This window comes from Lissotriton vulgaris, chromosome 3_1 (assembly GCF_964263255.1).
Source record: "Lissotriton vulgaris chromosome 3_1, aLisVul1.2, whole genome shotgun sequence".
In the NCBI taxonomy this organism is placed as follows: domain Eukaryota; kingdom Metazoa; phylum Chordata; class Amphibia; order Caudata; family Salamandridae; genus Lissotriton; species Lissotriton vulgaris.
The window spans coordinates 1,945,432,238-1,945,453,153 of NC_141689.1; positions in this window are offsets into that span (position 1 = coordinate 1,945,432,238).

The window sequence follows — 20,916 nt, forward strand, 5'->3', positions numbered from 1 at the left end:
GCTATGTCGCATACCCTTCATTCATGTCCTGATGTCAATCTATTGGTGGGTGGGGACTGCAACCAGGTAATGGATCCCTTCATTGATAGAAAGTCCTCTGCTGGATATGTCCCCAATAATATGCAAAAAACATTTACGAACACAATTAGTTCTAGGGGTTTGGTGGATGACTGGAGGATATCTCATCCTGACACCTTATTGTTCACATTTTATTCCCCTACCACAACTCTTCATCTAGAATAGATTATATTTTTTCGAGCCCTCATCACTTTTCCAATCTAACTAATGTTAAAATTGGTTCCATTCTTATCTCCGATCATGCCCCTGTTCTGATTTCTTTAGATCTCCCCTCTGAGCCCTCCAAGTCTAGTAGGTGGCATTTTAATAACTACTTCCTCAAGGATCCTACCTTTTTGCATTGTTTTAAATAGTTTTTGTCAGATTTTTTCCTTAGGAATGTTGATCCCGATATTCCTTTCCATACTATCTTGGATGCCTTTTAGGCGACTGCTAGAGGATTTATTATTGACTATGTTGCGGCTAGGATGAAACAGTCTATAAAGGACTCAGCTTCCTTATTAGCTTCCATTAACCATCTTGAGCATTCCTACTTAACTTCTAATAATGAAGACACACTTAAGAAATTAGTTCAGGCTAAACTGTCATTTAATAGAAAGTCAACGGAGGAAGCTTCTGGGACCCTAATTAAGGTTAATTCTAAATTTTATGGCAGTCACAATGGAGCAGGTAAACTGCTCATTAACTATTTGAAGGTAAAATACCAAAGATCCAAAATTGTTAATATCATAGATGATAAGGGAGTTAATAATTTTAAGGATGATGAAATTTGAAACAATTTAATATATTTCTATAAGACACTATACACTCCTGAGTCTTCTCCTTATGATACAGCACTGGATTCTTAGTTTGAGGCGCTACCCCCATTCTTACTCCTCTCTTGATATCTCTCTCTTAGAAAAAGATCTAGCCCTTTCAGAATTTAAATCAGCTCTAGCTTCATTGCCCAAGGAGAAATCTCCTGGCCCGGATGGTTTTACTGCCAAGTTCTATTCTTGCTTCTCCCAGATTCTTCTTCCTCATCTTTATTTAAACACTTCCTTTCCCATAAGAAAGTTTGTGGTTCTTTTCTTGAAGCCATGACATGTCTAAATCCAAAGAAGGACAAGGACCCCTCTACTTGTGCTAATTACCACTCCATTCCTTTATTTAATTTAGAGTGCAAGATTTTGCTAGGATTCTCACTCTTCGTATCAATAAAGTTATTCCTGACTTGATTGGATATAAACAGACGGGGTTTGTTAAGGGTTGGACTCTTGCAGATAATTCTAGAACTTTTTTTAACATTCTTCATCTCGCCTCTAAAAGATCCTCTCCTGTTGCAACTATTACTCTGGATGCGGAGAAAGCCTTTAATCGCATCCATTGGTTTTAATGATGCATGCCCTCAAGTGACACGGTTTCGGTCCTGTTATTTTATCCCTTATTAGTTTATTAAATTCCTCCCCTACTACTCGTCAAGGCTATCCTTTCTCGCCTTTGCTTTTTATTTTATCTCTTGAATCTTTTCTTCATTCCCTAAGACATTCTTCTGCTTTTAGTGGATTTACATATAAATCTGTCAAAATCAAGTATACTGTTTATGCAGATGATATACTGTTACATATCTCTGATTCTTCTTCTTTACCCGCTTTCACAGACCTTCTATCTTCCTATGTTGCTCTGTCTGGATATAAATGAAACTTTTCTAAATCTGAAGTCCTCCCATTAAACAATTATTGTCTAAAAAGTATGTTCGAAGGGACAGACTTCAAATAGAACACCAACTATATCAGATGTCTGAGAATAAAATATTCCTCCTCTGTTGCCAGAATGGTTCAACTATACCTGCATGATGTGCTACTAAAGGTTTCTGCTATGGCTCAGAAATGGTCTCCTTTGTTCTTGTCTTGGTGAGGCAAGTTGGACTCCTCTAAAATGATGATGCTTCCGGTAAAATCAACTTCTATTTGTCTATGCTGCCAGTCTGTCTTCCTTTAAAAAAATGTAAAACCCTCAATGGCATTCTGAGTAAATTCCTTTGGAATAACCGCAAAGCTTGCATTTCTTTGTCTGCTTTATCTGCTCCTAAAGAAAGGGGTTGGGTTAATATTCGTCAATATCATTCCTCCTTTTTAATTCATCAGGTTCTGCCCTATTTTTCCTCTACGATTGATCCTCCTGTTTCATTTTGGCACAAATTGGAGGAATTTGCAATCTATCCACTCCCTTTCTCCTCATTAGTTCATTTCACCCACTTTCCTCGTTCGACTTCCCAACTCCCCAAATTTCAGAATTTATATCAACATTTCAACCGGTTCTTACAAAGACTTTTACACCTTTACATATATTCCTTGACTCCTCTATCTGGCATAATAAGTGTATTAAAATCTCTAATCGCATGATTTTTTGGAAGGATTGGATTGCTAAAGGGATTATCCAGGTTAAACACTTAATGGGTAATATGCAATTTTTTATTTCCCAGGAATTTCAATCCAAATTTAAATTATTCGCTGCTTCCCTTCTTAAGTTTGATTATCTGAGATTGATTTTAATGCAACAGCTTCCTCATATCTCTGTAGGTCCCTCCTCTTCCTCTGATCCTCTGTTTGAGCCATTACCTACTTCCCTCTCTGTCCCAGGTCCTCACATATACAAATATCTTAATTTTTCTCTTCCTATCCGTCTCAAAATCAAAACTGAACTTCTATGGGAATCAGATTTACAACGTCCCCTTTCTATACACACATGGAATTCTATTTGAGCTCGACTACATCACACTTCTTGCACTGCGAGCATTTCTCAGACTCTTTATTATTTTTATCAGAGATAATTTTTTACCCCAATAGCCGTTTCCAAATTTAGTCATGGCTTATGCCGTGTGGTGGAGTTTTTTCTTCTCAACTGCTTTCCAAGTGTACGTTGGCGATCATGAGTGAGAATCAGTGTCACCTAGCATGATTTTCTTGCACTAGGAGAGCACCCAGCGAGATCTTCACAACTTGGGTGATAGAGGTTGGTCTCAACCGTTTGAGAAGGGATAGCTGCCGCTCAAGTAGAAAATCCACTCAAGCGGCAGGAGAACAAATTTGAGAAGCAGTTCCTTCTGGCACGTCCTGTGGCGCCATTCTTGCTTATTTTTCAGTGCAGCACAAGCTCCTTGCACTAACAATCAGTGTGAGTAGTGCAATGTGTTGATTTCCTTCCATTCGCGGAACTCCACAGAATCTTGTGAAGTTTTCATGTAACTCCACAAAATTCTGTGAACTGAGTCGCCGCGAATTCCAATTTCCCCTAATTTTAAGTCACAATTCTGAAACCTTTAGGAAGTTCTTACACTGTATTGGGGTAACCAATTGAACCTCAGTACCTGGGTAACATTTAACACATCAACAAAATAGCCCTGTTGGTGACAGAAGCAATTCAGGAAAAGTAATATTTCTTAAGGTAAACTAGAAGCATAAATCAACATAAGAAGAAAAAGAGAAATAGAAATCAGACAACCAGGAGGGAAGTTACTGCACAAACAATGTATTTTAGCAAAAGCACATGTAGACATCTATGTACATAGCAAAAAAGGTCGCTTCAACATGTGCAGGAGTGTGATTTAGGTGCTTGTGAGAAGCAAAATGTGAAAGGTGTGTTAATTAAATAAAAAAATACAATAAAAAGAACAGCATTGCAGTGCTGAAGCCACCTGCCAGCTGTCTGTCAACTATCATTCAGTCCAAATCGCAAAGGGCAACTTGAGCGATTTCTTAGAAGTCTAAAGGAAGAATTTATGCTTTGTACAGACACTTTGGAGAGTATCTGTACCAAGGCATACATTCATCCATTGGACTTCTAAGAAATCTCTCTAGTTGAACTTTTAATTTTTTTTACCAACGCTTTCACATGTCACTCCTCACAAGCTCTTTAATCACATTTCTTCACATTTTGGAGCAACCTTTTTTGCAGTACGCATAGATATCTTCATGTTCTCGCACTAAAACAAATACTTTGTGCGGGGAACATCCATAACAACGCGGTCAAAACAACGCACTGCCATTACCACGCATCTTTTACAGCGCAAGTCGTTACCATGACTTGCGCTGGAGGGCACTGTAGACTAAGTCCAGCACCCTACATCGCAAGTCGTGGTAACGACTTGCGTTGTAAAAGATGCGATGTGATGTACAGCGATCTAAAAGATCGCGTTGTAACATCATACAATCCTTTGTGCTGTAACATTTGTCCGGGTTGTGTGTTTGGTATTTTTCTTTTTCTTCTTATGTTGATTTAGGCTTCTGGTTTACCTTACAAAATACTGGTTTTACTGAATTGCTTCTGTCACCAACAGGGTTTTTAGAAAGTTGGCATTTTCTTGCTTTAACAATTGTTTGCCTGCAGCCTGTGTCCTGGGTCACATGACTTTGAAAGGTTGGCAGTTGGCAGGGTATTCCTTACAGATTGTGAGACAAAGAAGAAGAAGGTATTGCACGACTCATCCTGGACATCCCCCGTCGCAGCCACATCTCCGGACACCTGAGAGATCTGCACTGGCTCCCGGTCAACAAGAGAATCACCTTCCGTCTCCTCACCCACGCACACAAAGCCCTACACAGCCAAGGCCCAGGATACCTCAACAGCCGCCTCAACTTCTACGCTCCCAAACGCCAGCTTCGTTCGACCAGCCACGCCCTCGCCGCCGTCCCCCGCATCCGTAGAACCACCACAGGGGGACGGTCCTTCTCCTACCTCGCCGCCAAGACTTGGAACTCCCTCCCCACCCACCTCGCCTGACCCAGGACCACCTCGCCTTCAGGAAGCAACTCAAGACCTGGTTGTTCGAGCAGTAGCAGATCCCCCCCACCCCCAGCGCCTTGAGACCCTCTGGGTAAGTAGTGCGCTATATAAATTCAATGATTGATTGATTGATTGATTAGGGACAGAGTTGTTCCCTACCCCACTTACTTTTGAAATGAGCTGCCTCCAGCAAACTCACAAAGATACTCACACCAGTCCTTTGTCACTCTAGACCTCTTGGAGCCTGGGCACAGGAGGAAGGGAATTCCAGAACCAGATGTTGTGGGAATTTAGAAGTTTCTTCCACTTCAAAGAGTGGCACCAGGTAATATTTCTGGACTCTCCGACTAACTCTTCAGTTTACTCCTAGGCCTGGGGAGGACCCCCAGGAGAACTACTGTGTTCTTCAGAGGAACGCCCTGGTAATTGAGACCTGCTTTGTACCACAGAGGACTGCCCTATTGCTACCAGATGACTGCGCTGCTGCTTGAAGCCTTCCTAGTCCCCTCAAAGGACTGTCCTGCCACTTGATCCTGGGACTACCAGAGAGATACAAAGTGTTTGTTGGCTGGCTTCCTGTTGTGAATTATGATTACAGTAAAAGCTCCAACAACATTAAACTCGCACCTTGTACCTGCCTGAAGCGAGTCCTGCCCTCCAAGTGGTGCCCACCCCATCCTGGACACTTGGAAGCAGTGCTAAAGGTGCCCAGACAGCCAAAACCTTAAACTTGGTAAATTTTCCACCAAAATGTGGTCCGAGAACCAACATGAGACCAGGACCTACCTGCTTGTTGATCTGCTTAAGTCGCATAGCTGGTCAGTCTGCCATTGAGGTAGACCCACTGCATTTTTCTCCACAGCAGCAAATTCTGTTCCTCTTTGGAAGGGTATCCTGCCTCGTGGAGCCCTCACCTGCTACAATCTGCAGCTTTGTTCCCGCTGGAGATTTCTTCACTCCAACTTCATCAAGGGGCTTCGCAACCTCAATGCTTCCTACTCAGACACTTCCAGTTGTCTTGCCCTACTGAACTTGACCTTCTATGAGACATTTTCATTAAAACAATTCCAAATCTGAAGGCCCAATCCACTTTGTATATCCAAACGGCGCTCCATCGCGGTCAGCCATTACTTTTAACTTTGTCTCATTCTCACATGACTAGATGCCCGCAAATGTCACTTTGATTGTTTAGGCACTATTTTTCATTAAATACCTTCCAAATTCATAACTCCAGTTCTACTGGTTAGATTTTTGTTGTTTTTGTGTCTAAATATTTAATACATTTTTCTCTATTTTTCTAAATTGGTGTGGGATTTTTCTTTTGTGTGTTTTCACTATGTCATCCATTGTGTGCTGCATACATTCTTTACACATTCCCTGATTGCTTTAGTGCCAAACACCTGGAGGATTAAGCACAGGTTAATTTAGTGACATTTGTGGTTCACCTTGACAGGTATTGAGTTTGTTGCTTGAGAAAGGTTCTCAACCCCACAAACCAAAAAAATAAAATTTTCTACAGCAAGGGATTAGGCAAGGCAAAAGGATGCAGATAATGTGATGTGGAAAAAACATTAAACACACTAAACTTCTTAAGAATAAGCATGGCATATTATAGACGAACTTCCACCCACATATTACTATGCCACTTCATTCTAATATTACACATTCAAAAATGTCCCGCCAATGTGCAAATGTGGGAGTTTCAAAGGAGTGGGACCAGAAATTGTGCAATGTGTAAATGGGTGAACAAGGACAAAGGAATTGGAATGGCAATGCTTGGCCATTGATAAAACCTGCAAAAGGGAAAGTCAGTATGGATAAAAGCTTATTCACAATGGGAAACACAAATGCTTACTAAGATATAAAGCCAACTAGGCTTCCAACTTCACCTCTTGGCCATTCAAGTCATACACTACACAAAGGCTCATTGGAACTGAAAAGAGTGTGCATCAAGTCCATGAATTCAGTAAGCCACGCACCAAGGAGTAATGCACAGAAACTATAAACAAATGAAGAGAGGCATGTAACTATCAAATAGAATACAACCAGTTTAGCAACAATATGCCAAAGTCAAAAAGTAATGCCAATCTACTGTATAAGGAACAGTGGACTCAAATATATAAATGAACACACAGCTAACAATAGCCCAATGCACATCCCAATTTGGAACGCATTGGTTTAACTGACTTTCAGAACACACAAAGCAACCCTCAACAATTATTAGAAGGGGTCATGGGGTGATCACATGCTACATCCCATCCAGACTGCAAAACAGGGATCAGTTATTCAAAGATAAGTAGTATTGGTAAGATAGTCACAAGTAAAACACAGCTTTCAACATTGATAGTATTTGTTTTTGTAGTACTGTCCTGATCATCATCAGGAACAGTGAGATGAGGGGACAAACGATATTCAGTCAGAATAGTAGATCCTTTAGTATGGGGGAGAAAGATGTGTTGCAGAGTTATTGGTCCCTTCCACATCAGGTGCTGGTCATGGTTGCAAAGTTAGATGTGGCGATGAGTTAACCCACAGCCTGTTTCTAGGCTGTCCATGTCTATGTCAAAGAACTTGCTGCACTATATTTCATGGCTGCTGGGGGAAACATCCTTTGCAACGCAACTTTTACCACGCAGTGCCTTTACAACGCAACTTTTACAACGCAAACCATTACAACGCATTGCGCTGGGGGATGGTCTAGGATAGGGAATAGGTTTAATTTACTATCCAACACCTTCCCTACTATCCTTCGGGACTGGAGTTGGAATAGTAAATTAAACTATTCACTATCCAGCGCCCCAAAGCACTAATACGTTGTAAAGGCATGCATTGTAAAAACCGTGTTGTAAAGGCATGCGTGGTAAAAGCATGCGTTGTAACGTCATACATCCGGCTGCTGGATCACACCTGAGGTCGGATATGTGTTATTTTTGATTTAGTTTATTAAGGTTACATAAATCTCAGAGTAATTACAAAGAAAAAAATATGTCACATGTGAACATAGAAGGAAGGGACAATACAAAATCAGGGTTAAAAGGAAAAGTAATTAAAATATTTGAGAATACAGGAAAGGATATTAGTTTAAAAATGAGTAGGTTGCTTCTGTGTGTCTGCCTTATAAAATACAGAGAATGAAAAGGGAGGTTTATGGTGATCTTCCACGAAATATGAAGGAGAAAAGGAAATAGACACAACATATCTACACATTATATGCTATCTACAGAAACAGAGGAGATACAAAATTCACTCAGTGAATTGACAAAAAACTCTGCTAAGCTACGCGGAAGTCCGCAAGCAGCAGTATGGGCTACCTCACGCCATTCTGCCTGATTTTATTGTGCCATGTATTTGTCCTGGGTTATAAAATCATTGTGAACGGCATTTCAAACAATGTAAGAGGGTGCTTCTTCTTCCTGCTACTCAAGTAGAAGTTCTCCTCAAGCGGCAGCTTCCTCAAAGCAAACAGAATGTTTGTCAATGCAAGTGGTAGCGAACATCCATGACCGCCACATTCAGAAATCCTCCTGGGAAGTGGTTTAGCACTGGAAAACTTCAAAAGCTCTGTGAACGGAGTAGATTTCACCGTCCAGGCTTAATTTTGATATTACCGAAGGGGCTGCAGACACTTGTGTGGCCCCTTCTGTCATACTTATAGCTGGGCAGGAACTCAACCTTGCCTCTAAACTAAGGGACTCATAACTATTCTAGGATCTAATCAATAAAGAGTCTAGGAAAGGGTCAGCCCCAATTCCCAATCACATAACGGGCAACCAATGTTCTAAGCATTTTTCCACTCTTTATTCTGGTGATGATTGCCCAACAGCCTCAGCCCATGAGCCCCCTCCAAATACATCAGGCGTCCATCTTATATCAAGCTGTTTTGAGCTCTATGAGGTGGAACAAGCAATACATAGCATTGCTCCTGGGAAAGCCGTGGTACCTACTTCTGTACGACCCCAAACCCTGGGCCCATTTCATTCTATTGGTAATTAACCTTATAGCAGGTGGTTTAACTGTTCCAGATTCCTGGAAAGGAGCAGAGGTTGTCCTAATCTTCAAGAAGGGGGATAGGGAGCACCCTGCCAACTACAGGCCGATTAGCTTAATCAACGTTATCCAGAAGGTGATTGGCAGGGTCCTCCTTACGAGGACCGGAGCATGGATGGAGGACGACAATATCCTGTCTCACTACCAAGACAAATTGTGGCAGGTTCTCCAGCATCAGGGTATTTGCCCACTGATCCTCGACATTGTCAAACGTTTGCATGATGGAAATTATGCCAAATTTGGATGGGGATAACAGGGGCAATTGAAATGTCCGCCAGGGTTGCGTGCTGGCTCCCACCCTGTTTTCACTAGTCATTAATGGGGTGGTTGACTACCTCAGGCAGGAACCAGCTGACACTCAAACCTTGGTGGGCGAGAAGACACTAAACCTCTTGTTCACCAACGATACACTCCTCTTATCTAAATCACCGGGTGGACTCCAGAAAATTTTGAATAGGTTTGGCCTTTTCCGTAAAGCCCGGGATTGATAATCAGTACTAATAAAGCTAAACTAATGGCTATTAACCCCTCTAAACGTTTCAGAAATGGCATCATGCTGAATGACTCCCCCCTGGACAGCGTTGATTCTTTTGACTACTTGGGAATCCCCTTCTCCAAAAACATGAGGTGGGGTCCCCACCTAGCCAAAATGCTCCTAAGCCACAAGCGGGTGTTGGGGGCTATCGCTAGGGAACAAAGCAAGTCTGCGAGCAGGCCAGTTGCCCCTGCCCTTGCGGTCTATGACGGCAAGGTGCTTCCTTCGGCCCTGTATGGGGCCGAATTATGGGGCTTTGAGGATGTTAGTGAGCTCGCCAAATCCTAAAAACAAGTTTCTGAGAGACCTTACTTCCCTTCCTTTATCTACCCCGCTGAAACCCCTATTTTATGATATGGGAAAACGCTCTATACTGGACATCGCCCATATGCGTCGCCTGCTGTTCTGGGGGCCCATTAGAAGGACTCCTGAGTTGTCCAACTATGCGGCTGCCCTTGATGAATTGGTACTAGCTGATAATGGGAATTGAATTAAATGGCTAGTCGACCTCCGCCAGCTCTTATCTTCCATAGGTTTTAAAGAGGCATGGGTTACCCAGGTCTCACCTGCAAAGCAATACCTGAAAAGAGCTTACTGGGACTTGGTGCAGGCACAAGTGTTCCTGAACCCCAAATTAGGAAAACTGACCGAGGGGTTCTTTGACCACAAAACTACCTGTGTTCTGGAACCATATCTAGATTTTACACAGATGCCTAGGGACAGGTGTTTGTACATTAAGTTGAGACTTGGCACCCAGGCTGTGGCTATCACAACAAGTCCATTGCCCACATGTTTTTGCCTGTCTGGCCTATAGAAGGGCCATAGCCAAACTGATCAAACCAGTGTGCAAAACGTTGGGCCCAATGAATCATCATGCAGCACTCCGCATCTTGAGAACTGATACTACATCATCGTTAATGATCTGCGGGGTGGCTAAGTTTCTGGGTATTGCTTGGCTAATGAAGAAAGATTATAGAGAAGAAGAGCTAGGCCTAATCAACCCAGATGCTCCTGACTATAAAGCAAATCAAGCTTGTGGCCCAACAAGCAAACTCTACAGTGCACCAGCCTTATGGCTCCGAAGTGGTATTGCTAGCATGAAATATTGGCCCACTCTCCCTTGGCTGCATTTCCCTTTTCTTTAAAGATCAGTTTTTTTATCTATATTAAATGTGTAGTATGACCTTGAAATACACTTTTTATGGCACGGATATATTAGCATAGTTTAGGAAAAATGCTTTTTTATCATTTTCGTCTTAATGTTGCTATTTGACTACATGGACTTTTAATGTTTGATAATGTTTATTATGATGTGCTATGTTATAACACCCTGTATGTCTTTTTTATCACTGGAACGTTTTACTCTGTAAATGCTTTTATGATATTTTTATATTGAATAAAGCCCATACTACTACTATATCAGCTACTACATCTCGTGTGCAGCTATAGGGATTGAGCCAGCTCCACATCTGCCCAGTTGCTCTCGTATGCATAGTTATCCTCATTTTGTGTGAAATACTGCAATCGAATAATTTACCTGATGTAATCTGATGGATGTATGTCTATATCTTGCTACAAAAGTTAGAAGTCAGTCAGGGGAACAGAGACCGCCCTCGGGTCAGCAATACAGGATGATAGCCATTAGTTGAGCTAGATTTGGACCACCCTGTGCCCATCCATAGGACACATTCTGGAAGCAGCAAACTCCTCTGAAGACATAGTTGTCATCACCACCATCATGGCTCAGAGGGAAACTGTGAGGGGAAGTTCATCTTTGCCAGATGACAACATTTGGCTTCATTGGTAAGGTATCAACATTGCCTCATCAAAAATCTACTTATCCAGTCACTTCTATTCTCCAAACCAGTGTCCATTCCACAGAAAACAATCAGCAGTTTAGTGTCTCATTAGAGTGTGATACCTCTGACACCTCTCTTGCTCTTCCTCAGTTGTTCCGATACAACACCCACCAGAAATCAGTAGAGGAGGGCACTGCGCATCTATTGGCTTGGCAGAAGTGACTCCTAAATGTTGTTTAGTAACACAATAAGCAATGGGACCACAAGCCAAGGTAGTTTAGGAGCACGTAGCTCTATTTAAGAATCACAGACCGCCCACCAATGATATTCTCACATACCTATGTTGCTGCTTGACTTCCTTCATGTCCTCAGCAAACATCTACCCACACCTCCCTACCTGCCTGTTTGCCAGTTCTGCCGACTACTTTATATTACCCCCTTCCCCTTGCACCTAGTTCCCTTATGTAGTTGCTAGAGTCTAGTTCCACTGCCCACTTGTCTTCGTCAAAGGAAATGGTACCATTCACATTCAGGGAAATGTATGCAGTGGAACTCCTCCCCTCCTGCCAAGTAATCACCATTTACCATGGGGAGGAATGAACAGCTTTCACTTCTTTAGTTTGCCTTGTTCTACTTTTCCTACCTGGTTTTCATTCATATTTGACCTTTGAATTATTTTGGGATTTTGTTGATTAGCCAAGATTCTTTCTAGGACATTTTCACAATACTTTCTATATATATCTTTAAAGTTCTGATGTGGTTGTTGTCATTACTGTGAATTCATAGCAGAGCAATGTCTGTTACTGGATGGGTGATGGATGGCACAACCATGGGCATCACACAACACAGGCTTTTAGTATGCGCACATTCCAAAACTTGACATGTGTTGTGTAATGCATATGATGAGGGGGCTATGGTGTGGCCTGTGGAACAGGAATGTAATAGCTTCACGTTCATCAACGGAATATGTTGGTACTGTGTTATATGAATGTGGAAGAGAAGAAATGGACTGTGAAATATATGCTCAAATTGGGCATTTCTGTTCTGCTATTTATGTTGCCCAATCCCTGGTAATGCAGGATTGCTGATGTCTTTTTTCTAAACTGATGTCTTAGTTGGGATATTCAATCGGGAGACTGAATACTTGTTGGTCCAGCTGCCACTGGTAAAAGATAGAGTCGTGCAGGTGTGACCAGCAGCCTGTTATCCATAGCTGAGAATTACTAAAGGACCACAGCATACCATCTAGTGTTGTCCTGCACTGCCATTTCTAGATGTTCTCTGTACAACTCAAATGTGTCATGGATGATTCTATTTCTCCTTAAAGAATCAGTTATGGTCCTGTTCTTTTCGTGTCCGGAATGAATATGTGAGAGTCAAGTCTGAAAAGGGTCACCTCCATGGCCGCATCAACTTTTATTGAACACGTTATCGCACCAAGATACCACCCTGAAGGATTCTATCTGACATGTACAGTCATAATTCCCTTGCTGCCACTTGGTCACCCGTCAAGTCCTTCGCAGCAGGGTCAAGCACCTGTGGGTCACATTAGTTGGCCATGGCAGGGGAACAATTTCCTTGTGATGCTACCTGGTGTCACTAGCCAGAATGTCAGCATGCATGAGAAGGAGATTCTCTGATGAGATAGTAACCACCTCTGGTTAAAGAAATGCAGCAGTCATGCTTTTTAACCAAAGGCGATGTTGAGCTTTGTGAGAAGATCATGATCTGTAAATTTCCACATACTTCAGGCTGGCAATTAATACATTTCATGGGGCACATGAATGGTGTAGTAAGCTATAAATATGCTTGAATCTGATATCAAGGAACTGTTGTATTTTCATTAAGCCATTATCAGTGATATTGGGAGATTAAGTGATATACCTGGCGATGCCATAAATAGTTTTTTCTCTGGATGAGGCTGGGTTTTATATGGAGTACTGATGTTGGTGACAAGTGTTGTGGTGTGCATCGGGTTGCTTCAGCTGTTGATAATCACCATGTGGATGAGTTCTTGCCACACGGTCCACTTACTGAAGAGGGTGTGCTGATAATCTGAAGCAAAGACTATAGTAGTCAAGTATTTTGGTCACTTCAAAGTCTACCTTCTCGTCATTGAAATATTTGTTTGTCATCAAGGGACACTGGATCTATCTTACAATTATGCTTCCATGCAAAAGTTCAGCTGGAGTGGACAAGGGTTAGGCTTTGGGAAGAGCTACTAATTATGATTGTACGTGTAATTTCTCTTGTGTGTGTGTGTGTGTGGGTGTGGGTGTGTGTGCGTGTGTGTGTGTGTGTGTAGCTACTTTGGATTTCTCTCTATATGATTGAGCAGTGTGTGCTTGTAAAATGCCATGACATGTAAGTATAGTGTAATTCACTCATGCAAAGTTTGCATACACAATTTGAAAACTTGTGATACCATGCACAAATTCTAGTAGGTAATGGTGTCTTAATATTCATATATTATGCATACAACTTTTGAAATTTAGAAGAAATACAAATGGTATGCTTGTATAGAGTGATAACATTATGTGTGTGTAATATCGCATTTTGAAAAATTAACTTTGTGTCATGGGACACATGTATATTTTTCTGTTTTGAAATAGACACACACATTTTCAGCAGTATTACTGGAGAATTGTGAGAGTTTCAGTCATCCAGGAACACCCACCTGAATAGCCATTCATGTATAAGAATAGCAGAAATAGGTTAAAATGTACAAATGATTAGCAAGAGTGCATTTACACTTCAAAAAACTGATTTTCTCCAAAGGTTTAAGAAACTGAGTTACTGGCTGCCTGGGCATGAGCCCTGGTCAAGCAGAAACCACAATCTTTGTCAGGGTTAGTCACAAGGAAACCCCAAATTGACCTTTGCTCAACTCCCTCGTACCTTTGAGAGAGAAGTTAGGCTTAACTTAGAGGCAATGTGCAAAATATTTGTGTAACACTTAAAACAATAAAGCAGTGAAAATACCACACAAAGATCCTACCCAATGTTAGAAAACTAGAGCAGAATTTTGATAATTAAAACAAGACCAAAACGACAAAAATCCAATCACTAGAAATGGAGTTAGAATAAAGTGCAAAATAGTGCCACAAAGCACCAACCATGGCTATCTGATCACGCTGGAGTGGTTAAAGTTATAAATTCAAGCTGACTGTTCGGGTCTTGGTCAGATAAAGTCTCACATTAGTCCCGCTGAAGGTTTACCTTTTCAAGTTTTGTGCCAAGAGTCCAGTTTGCTTTGGAGAGGGTCATGAGGAGCAAGGACTGCATCATGGGAGGCTCTTGGAGTGGCACAAAGCGCAGACTGGGTGTTGTTGACTGGAGGGCTGGGGCTTCATGTTGAAGGTCCCCCACAAACAGTCAACGCTGCTGTGCGAAGAGACTGAGCAGAGGGGCCTTGTGCTGGCTTTTGGTGTTAGCTGCACAGTCTTGAAGAAAACAGACCCATTCGGAATCACAAAGAGCCCAAAAGCTTGATTAATGCTTGTGGAGGCACTCCAAGACTCCAGGACTAGAGAGGCACCACTTGGGGTTCAGAAATTCACTGCAGCTGGGTCCTGAAGCTGGTTGGGGAGACTTCTGTCCCTGAGGCTTGGATCAGGTGGCCAACAGACTAGACTTTGGAGTCATTCTGGGGTAGTTGTTACCAGCATTAATCACTGGGTAGTGCGGGGAGGGTGATGCTGGGAGGGGGTGTTTAATGTAATAATAAATAAAAAACATACCTGCCTCCCGGCCGTGTCCCGCGTTTTCACGGCTCCTGCTCTCTTGCCTCCACCAGGAACAATGCTGCAATGGCAGCCTTGTGACTGGTGTGGATGACACCCAACCAGGGGCTTACGGGGAGGCCATGTTCTCCATGCAGGCTAAATTGCAGCCTGCATGGAGAAAGGGCAGAGTGTGCATAACTGGTTTGGGTGGCCCATAGGGCAGACTAAACAGTCATTCTGCCTTCATGGGTGGGCACAACACTCCTCCCCTTCTTGCAGAGCAGACCCGCCCACCCACAACTAAATATAAAATGGTAATAACTTCCTGTTATTACCATTTTATGTTTCTACTTCTCGCATTGTAAGAAAGCAATGAGGCGCGCTCCTCTGCCCAAGTCGTGGAGCTGCCCCTGCTCTGGATTACTGAGCTCAAGATTAATTGCAGTCCCAGTTCTTCTTCCCCAGGCAAGACGGCAGCAGGCAAAAAGTCAGAACAGCAGGGCAGCAATTCCATTAGAGCATCAGTCTAGCGGAGTGGCAGTCCTTCTAGCAGCACATCAGTCCTTCTTCTCAGCAGAGTATCCACAGGTGCAGAAGTGTACTGAAGAGTTTGTGTCTGAGGATGAGTATTTATACCTAGTTGTGCCTTTAAAGTGAGTGAGAAGCTTCTGTAGGTTTGCCTTTGAAGTCCTAGACATCCGACTCCCCTGCCCTGATGGCAGACTAACTGTAGGGGGTAGGCAGCCCTAAGAGTGGAGGCAGAACACAGCCTATTAAGGTGTAAGATAGACTGTTCCCAGCTCCTCCTTCTCTTCCAGGCACACCTAAGATCCCTATTGTGTGTGGCTCTTTAGGGGGAGCTCAACTGTCAGCTACACCCAGTCATGTAACCAGAGACAGGGTACAAGCACTAAATGGCTAAGGCAAGTAAATGGCAACTCTCTAAAAGTGGCATTTTCAGAATTGCAATTTAAAATCAGACTTCACAATACGTTAGGATTTTAAATTGTGATTTCAGAGACACCAAAATGAACTGGTCATTACTTCCCATTTGGAAATGACACTTATAAAATGTAATAAGGCAACTGCAATGTTATCCTGTGGGAGAGATATGCCTTGAAGTAGTGAAAAGCAAATGTAAGAGTTTTTCACTACCAGGACATGTAAAACTTAAAATACATGTTCTACTTTGTACATACATTGCACCCTGATCTCTGGCCTGTCCCGGCCTACCTTAGAGATGACTTATATCTTTTATGAACTTTAAAAAGTAAGGTTTAGGCCAGGCAAAAGTATGATTGTGCCAGTTTGAAATGGCAGCTGGCCTGAAACATGTTTAAAGGGCTACTTCAGTGGGTGACACAGTCGGTGCTGCAGGCCCACTATTAGTATTTAAAGTGCAGGCCTTGGTAATGTGTAATGCCACTTTACTAGTGTTTATGCCAAAGTTACCACGTTTAGAGGCGAGAACACAAGTACTTTAGCACTGGTTAGCAATGTCCTAAAGCCCGAAAAACTGAGGTCAGTTAAAATGGAGGAGAAAGGCAAAAAGACTGAGGAAGAAACTATAAGGCTAACAGGTCGAAGAGAGAAAAATATTTTCCCATGGAGAAACTCCTCCCTTAATACCTGTCAATTTTGGACTGTTCACTTACCATTCACCCTCTTGACGTGGAATTCTGCCCCTGACAAGAGTAAGTCTTTGACTTGTGAGAATATAGAATGTGACCGCTTTGCCATTTGCTTGGGAGATATTAACCACTTAAAGATGGTGGACAACCCACTCATGTCCAAAGCATACCATTTGAAGTGAGGGGGATATGAACGGTTTGTCCACTGCATTGCCTAAGAAAATGCCAGTTAAAGCACTCAAAAGATTATCTTGCAAAAAATGAATTCAGAACTTGAGTTAAGTGCTTCACCCTTGTCTTGCTGTTATCTTATTACTGTGAAGTGCATTGTGATTATTGATGTTAGACAAAATGCAGGGTTTGCAGGGTGTTACGGTAATCAAATAGGCCTATGCAAACCACACCACCTTGGATTCGCATGGCTTTCTGTATTTTAGAATGTCTAGGCTTAGTAGGGTTCCCAGAGCACTCAAGCCCAGGTCCAAATACCACAGCTTCCTACATTGCCAAAATGAGTGCATTTGATGTCTACTTGTTCTGTTTGTGGGCTATCGTGTGGATTGCTATTCCCAGCCACACATGTGGGTCATATATAGTTTATCAGAATTGTGGGGAATAAATAGAGGAATGGAACATTTTTAGTATCAATTGAACTTCTGTCTATTTTTGGCATCTATACATGAGCCAGTCTGCAATAAAGAACACATTTTTCAAAATGCACTCTGAAACACATGATATTATAGGTAACACCAAATTCAGATTTGTACAAGTCACCACTATTCTTAAATTCAATATCTTTGGTATATTTAAAAATGCCTTAGTTTCCTTAATACCCCTTTCTCGTTTATTAGTTTTTGCTATTGATATTGCTGAATGGTCTGTAAACAATAACAAACAATAAAATATCATTATAAGCCACAGCTCAGTTGTTGCCGCCAGGTAACCCATGTTTTCAGACAAACAACAAACGCTACATATCCCTGCAACCAGGAAGGACTGACTAGCATAACAGTATGCTACTTCCATAAATTGGCTATCCAGGCAAAGCATTACAGATGAAAATGTTGTCACTAATTGCTAAATTTTCCTACTTATTTTCATAATTTTTTTAATTAAGTAATTAGTGTTTCTTGGGAACATCATGAGCAATCTACAGAAACAATCACTCTCTGTGTTTGGAAGTTTGTCTACTTTTCATAAACGTATAGCTTTCTAGCATCTCACAAAAGGGTTTCACACCAGTTTCTACCACAAACTGCAATAGGATAAATGGACTGCCAAACAGAAAAATGCAAAGTCTGTGGTACGCAAAATAGAGTTTTAACAACTTTGCTTGTTTCCCAAACCTGTGAGTATGAAAATATTTGCACAGCAAACAATTTGTTGATGTTAGTATTAGAAATAAAAGTGCTTTCTTGCACAGCTCTTTATTCTAATTTTTCAAACAAATAAACTCCAAATGTTGCTCTGTTTTGATTTCTTTCTCAGTTCTGTCCTTGGGAATCCACAAACTCTGGTTATCTTTACAATCCAACACATTTGGGAACATAGGATGCAAATTTTGCCTGGATACCTTTTGTTCGGAAAAAACGTATGAACGCTAAAACGCAAAGTGCTCTAAACCTCAAAAAGTTTGTCAATCACTTGTCCTTGTCTCAGACTTGAGGCAGGAAAAGTACTGTGTTTCATACAGTGAAGTGTCACTAGGTCTCGCATTAGAATCACCCTCAGCAGTGCTAGGCTGCAGCGAACATGGTATTTGATCTCATACCCAGTATAAGGTGTCCCTTACCATGTAATGCCAGTCATTCTTTTCCGATTCAGTATCACCACACGATATCGAAATGTAAAATAAAGTAATTTCCTTATGCACCGAAAGAAAACTTCCAGCTCTACAGGAGCATTTGATTTGTGGTTTTCAAAATGAAGCCCCCAATTTAGGGAGATTTCTTTTAGAAACCTTCATGTTGCCACTGTTGTTTTCTTCAACTCGAGACTGCGAGGGATTGCTCAAAAACTGACCCGAGACTCTTTTTCTACTTTCAAAAATAGCACGTTCGTTTGCCTGGAAATAAAGATACCAGTATTATGACATCGCTTAATCAGCTCTTATTGTTGATAAGAGCTACGGCAGATTCTTCTGTTCAAACTGAATCCAGTCTGAAGATCAGCCCCATAAACAAGTGTACTGAAGGGTTTTACTTGATGAAATACTAGTCCTGATGATGGTCTTATAGATGTCAACAGACAAGACCGAAACGTCGACCAAAGTCATCAACTCCTCAGCTTTCACGCACTGAAGGACACCTTTAAACATCTTTGATTTTGGTTTTCTTCATCCAATTTTTCAGGAACTGATGAAATGTTATGAACTGATTAGTTAATGTAGATACACTGCTTTCATAACTTTTATTCAAAGTTTTTTTCTATTATTTGTCCCCATGATTTGTTCTTTGTGATTTACTCTAATACAATTTACTTTAAACATAACCTTTATTGGCTATGTGCTTCTTCTCTTCTTGCTCCATTTTTACTATATTGAATATATTCATTTAAAAAACTGTTCACTAATGTTTAAGTAATCCTGTGAATACATTGGGCTTAACACCTTAGCTGCGTGTAAACATTTCTCCCCAGTGCTGCGCTGTCCATTAGAACTAGTGCTGAATGGACGTTCAATGGTCGTGCGCAGCACTGGGGAGGTAGCGCTGCTGACGACCATTGGCCGTCAGCAGCACTTAAGGGGTTAATTATTTAATGAGCCTACGATTTAAACATACCGAAATCATTTTGAACAAGCTAAGAAACAAAATCCCTTGTAGTCACCCTCTTCATAAAACTGTATAGTGGACTCACAGGCCTGGACTGGCCATAGCAGGCACGGGGCAATACCCCGGTGCGCCGCATGGGTGGGGGCCGGTTTTGGGCCCCCTGAGGCCAATTTTGTTACAGGGCCGATTTTGCACCTATGCTGCAAAATCGGCCCTGTAATAAAATCGGCCGAAAACCGAACCTGGTAAAGAGTTTAAAGAACACTATATCATAATTCATTAGCTGCATACAGCTCAGCTTCCTTTCCAATTACTCGCTGACTTTAATATTTGCTTTGACAATGTACAGTGCTCCACTGCCTTTTGGCTAAGTTCGTTCTGTACATAAATGTACATACAGGTAGTGGCTGGTCCAGTGGATGGGGCTGCTCCACTGCCCCACAACATGGCAGTTAGCCAGTAAAAAATAGAGAACAATACACTAGGGACATTGTGGTCACTTTAGGAGAAAATCATGGTAGGGAAAGCTCTGCTTCATTTTATACATATAATAGAGGATGTCCACTACAAACCAACTCTGAATTAGGTTCTTCGTTCTCCAATGGATGGTCTCAATGAACAGGTTCACTGGAGTAACTGAATCATTGGCATATTTTTTCTGCAATAAACCATTCATTTACTCAAGAGTCTTTTTTATGTAGAGCCCTGGAGCATTCATCTCTGTGCGATGATGATTCTGCCTTAGCAGAGATGGATGTACAGGAGAGTGCAAACCTGGAATGCCAATGGCTGTGTCATGAAATTGTCTCGAGTGCCCCCCTTCAGTCCCGTAATCCTCACGTTCAAAGTGCACAACAAATTCCTCAAACGTGATAGGCTCCGAGTCTCAAACGATGTTGGAATACCGTCCCTATGAGCCCTAGCGACCTGATGCTAGCATAATGGAAATGCCTTCAAAACAGAAGACGAACAGCATCGTAAATTCCATTTGGTTTGCGGCTTGGAGGAAGGATGCTGTGGATTTCTCTCTGTGTAGGTAAGGGTGCGCTGCACTGCTCACCATTAATCCTGGTCTGTCCCCGGAGTAGTGGGGGACTGTAATTCTCTTCGGCCTTGTTCTGTGCGCAAGGGCGGTTCCCCTCGCTCTAGCTCTCTGTCTTGAGCACACAGACTATTGGCACTTTCCTATTGTTCTCACTGTTGGCGAGTCTTTACAGTTTGGTTCTTGCGGTGGGATCTTTGTTGACATTGACATTAGGAGTGAAAACAACTTTTTTCATTGTGATCCTATACAAAGGAAAGGTAACCGCCTCCACCTTAGGTGTTAAACCATGGTCCAGGGGTTTACTTTGGGAACTGTTTATCTGTTCGCTGGTTCAGGCGATTGGAGTTTGCTCTTCACGGGCATTGTTCTGGGTTTTTTTTAAGTTTGGAAACTGTCCCTTACAAGAGGTTGGAAAGAGTATGGATGTCCTCATTTTGTACTTAACTGAAGTTATTTGGATGAACATGATTGCTGGATATGATATCATATTGTGTAGTTTGTGACAGAGTGGTTCTTATATG